At 45.5% G+C, this 3,998-nt stretch overlaps 1 long non-coding RNA gene across 1 annotated transcript in view; it reads left to right on the top strand.

The window, feature by feature from the left end:
- LOC103593810 overlaps positions 1-3,998 on the top strand; it is a 77,162-nt gene that overhangs the window by 7,226 nt on the left and 65,938 nt on the right. Inside the window, exon 2 of the long non-coding RNA XR_550787.1 lies at positions 1,183-1,254. This is a non-coding gene — a long non-coding RNA (uncharacterized LOC103593810). The remainder of the gene's footprint in view (positions 1-1,182; positions 1,255-3,998) is intronic.

The following is a 3,998-nucleotide window of genomic DNA, read 5'->3' as shown; positions in this document are numbered from 1 at the left end:
CATTCAGTAAGTATTGATTAAGTGGCTGCTATGCTGGGCAATTGTGATAGAGCTAGGCATACAATGACCTGAAGTTCTACCTTCTTGGTCTTTAGGCACAGTGGGGAAAGTGGACTTGAACATTAAACTCAAGAGCCTCAGTGTTAAGCCTAAGAGGTGCAGGAGGTTATAAACTTTCTAAGAGGTAGAGGGCTATTGAAATGAAGACCCAGCTTTTCCAAGGCTGCTCTTCCTCTCCTTCTGCCATTCATTCAGGTGTTTGAGGGCACCTCTCCTCCTGCCTAATCCAGAGGAAGCCACGACTCTTCCTAAACTCCACCTTCCAAAAAAACATCCTTGAATCACAAGTGCATCCCCAGTAAACCCCGTTCAGCCACCTAATGCAGCCTCGTCATTGCTCAGCCCAGGGTCAGCACCGGATGGAAGCTATGCAGCTCGTTGCCTCCCTTCCCTGCTATTCAGCTAATCCATTTTAAGCTGCCATGTTTTTTTTTTAAATTAGTGGAACAAATGTTTCATTGTATGTTCAGTTCTTAGGATATACCACATGCATGAGTCAAACTCACTTAGCAGAGTGTGTAGGGTTTTTAATCACCTGCTTGGAGGGCTTAGTGGGTGAGCAGAGCTTGTGGCTGGGGGTAGGGAGACAGAGCTTTTGTGACCATCATCATGAGGTTGGGATTAGCCAGGCCCTGGGCGAGAGGAGTTCCTGGAACCAAGCTGGTTTCCTTAGTTCCAGCCAGTAGTCTCACTATAGTTTCACCCTTTCACGAGGGTGAACACGGAAGGCCCTTGTCAATGAAGTATTTTTGAATCCTTGGAGGAGGGAGCTCCGAGGGAAGAGATGCTGAATATATGTGTAGTTTTTATAAGAAGCAGCTTTTACCTCTTCCTTTTCTGTGCAACATCCTGCAGTGCTTGGGGGGACATTTGCTGAGAACATTCTTAAAATAGAGGCATGGAAACCAATCTGTCAGGTAGACGTGTGCAGGCGGCGAAACCCTGGTTACCGTGACACCAAGCTGGGATGTGAGTTATTTTGTCCCACCAGGCTGATCCCATCTGGAGGGGCCCAGAGGGTCATGGGAGGGACTGAGTGACCAGGCCTGCATGGCCTGAAGCCTGGCATGAGGATCCCTGAGCCCAGCTTTGTCCTTGACCTTGCTACCTCTGTGATTCTAGGCATCTGGAAGACAACCAGGTCAGCATCATTGAGAGAGGCGCCTTCCAGGACCTGAAGCAGCTGGAGCGATTGTAAGTACAGCATGACCTCCTTTCTCAAAAAGTGTCTTTTTTTCTTTTTTTATACATTTGGTAAATTGGCCTCATGACCTTGTTTTTAAAAAGTCTCCAATGTTTAATAAAACGTTTGCTATTATATTTAAAGCACATTAGACGCATGTTAAAGAGACACTGAGATCCACTTAAACTCCTTTTCTTGGAAGGTGCTAGAATCGGCATCTGGGCTTTGTTTTTCTTCTTCCTAGGCTTGTGCTCTCTCTTGGTGTCTATCCCCAGGCTGGTTTTCACCCAAGCCTCAGCCTTCTCTTTCATGGAGCAGAGAAGCCTGCGGTTATCCCTGTCATGGAACCCAGCATCAGACACCCCCTGCTCCTCCTTCCTCAGACCCTTTCCTCCCTGAGACTCCTTGGCCCCACTGTCTTGGGAGAGGAAGGACAGGCGAGTGGGCGCAGTCTTGGGGGTGCTCGTGTCTCCTCTGGGTGAGCATCAGTCTCTGTTAGGATGCCCACATGTTTCCACGAGAGAATCCATTGCCAGTGGTTTAAAAATAGGCCTCTGTTCTGACTCGATCAGAGGGAGAGAGGAAAAGAGTGAGGATGGGAGATGGATGGAGCCTCCATTTGTTCTGCTGATGAATGCTTTTGCAGAAAACTCTTAAGAAACGGAGCACTTTGATGAGGGGTCTGCTCAGATGGTTAAGTGGGCAACTTCACCTTTCCTCAGTTAATCACATCTGGCAGCTCATAACATCTGGATATTTGCTTTCTGCCCACTGAGCGGGGATTGTCCCCAAGAGCACTTAGTCATGCAGGTGGGCGGCTCTCTTCAGTGCTTGCCTCTGCATCCTGGCTGCTCTGACATCTCAGCCTCCTCCTGCGGTTGGGTATGAGGCTGCAACAGCTCACCATTCCGCCAGCTTACCTGGAAGAACTGTGCTCTCTTGACCTGTCTTGTTGCCAAATCTCATTTACAGAGTTGAGCTTGGGTAAGGTGGCGTGCCTGCCACCAACTTGTTAGCTTTATGATGTGTCATCATGTCACAGGGAGTCATTCCATCTGGAGCTACATGGGAAAAAGGAAGGTCCTCATCACACGTCAATTAGTATTACCCAGCAGAATGCTTTATTCCCTGTCTGTTGTGTGAACTGTCTCATTTATTTTTCTCCTCCTGGGTCAAGTCCCAGCATACGTTCTGTTGCCGATGGTTTGAAAATATGACATATATCTCTTGCAAGGGAAAACAGTTATAAAAATAATGAATATTGCCTCTGTTTACATGTTTATTTTTCACTTTCTTAAAACTTAAATTCTCCTTATTTAGACCAAAGAAAACACGAAAGTATTTGTTGAATCTGGTGTCTTTGTATGAAATATTCAACATTTACATGAAAAGATAAATATACAGTCCTTTGTAAAAAAGCCACCTCTTGCTTAGTCTTCTAATGAGAAGGGTAAATAAATTCTCAATTTGTTAATTTCATGGTTGTTGGGAAGGAACTAATTGAGTACCTTGGGTGTGCCAGGAACCATGGTGGTGTTTTACCTGCTATCTGCGCTTTTGTCCCCACAAAACTCCTATGAGGTGCTATTACCCTCATTTTGCAGATGAAGAAACAGAGGCCCAGGGAGATTTAAGTCAAAGAATCGTCAAAAGGGGAGCCAAAATGCAAAGCCACATCTGTCTGACATCAAAGCTCACATCCTTTCATACTCCTGTGTTGCAGACATTAGATGAAGTGTGATCTTTAGCAATGGCCCTGCAAACAGCCTCTCACATACCCATTTAACCCCAGGGAATATCAGTGAAATATTCTGGCAAGAGGCTCTTTTCTTTGGCTTGGTGAACAAGGCTGAAATACCATGCACGTCTGGGGAACTGAAGGGATTGCAATTGCAGAGAAACCTGGCTGCTTCTCCACTTTGGTATATTAGGTGGGTAATGCTAGCTGCTGTACTAGATAAATCCCAAATCTCAGTGACTTAACACAGTGGAAGTGTACTTCTTATTCATGTAAAACCCAATGTGGGTGTTCCTGATAGAGCCTCTCCTCCAAGTGCAGACCAAGGACACAGGCTCCTTCCACTCCTTGACTTTACTATCTTTAAATCTTAGCTTCCAAGATGCTAATGTTTTTCTGCATCGAGCCAGTAGGAGGGAAAACAGCATGAAGGATTGCACATGGGAGGTTTTCGTGGGTGAGATCTGGAAGGAGTACATGTTGCTTCCACCCTTAAGTACCTTGTGCTAGAACTCAGTCACATGGCCACAGGAAAGTGCAGGGGAGGGCAAGAAAGATAGCTGAGTGATGTGCCCAGGAAATGGAAGCAACAGGCTTAGTGAGCTGAGAAAGTACTTGGTCAGCAATAAGACTGGACATATAGGGAGCTGGACTGGCAGACACAGTTGGATAGACACCTTCATTTGAGGCCTTCCAGGGTCAGCAAGCAGTGGGGGGTGTGTGTGACATTCATCGTGACTGGTGTCAATCTGCTTTTGGTTATTCAGTCTTTTCCCAAATAAAGTGAGGGATGTAGACTAGGAAAATACAGTAAATTTCCTATTAACAACTGAAGAAATTGATGACGGATGTGCCATGTCCAGCTCCACCCTTGGCTCACCTTACCCGTGTCTCTATGTTTGATAGTAGATTAATCTTTTTTTTTTCTTAAATAAGCATTCTTTATTACTCTCTGGGTACTTGAAAATGAGTACATTTAAGGTTCATTGTTTTTGTTTTCAAAATATGAACATTCCC

Source organism: Galeopterus variegatus, unplaced genomic scaffold (assembly GCF_000696425.1).
Source record: "Galeopterus variegatus unplaced genomic scaffold, G_variegatus-3.0.2 Scaffold1420, whole genome shotgun sequence".
Taxonomy (NCBI): domain Eukaryota; kingdom Metazoa; phylum Chordata; class Mammalia; order Dermoptera; family Cynocephalidae; genus Galeopterus; species Galeopterus variegatus.
Note: the sequence above shows the minus strand (reverse complement) of the source record. Positions and strands in the feature narration are given on the sequence as shown.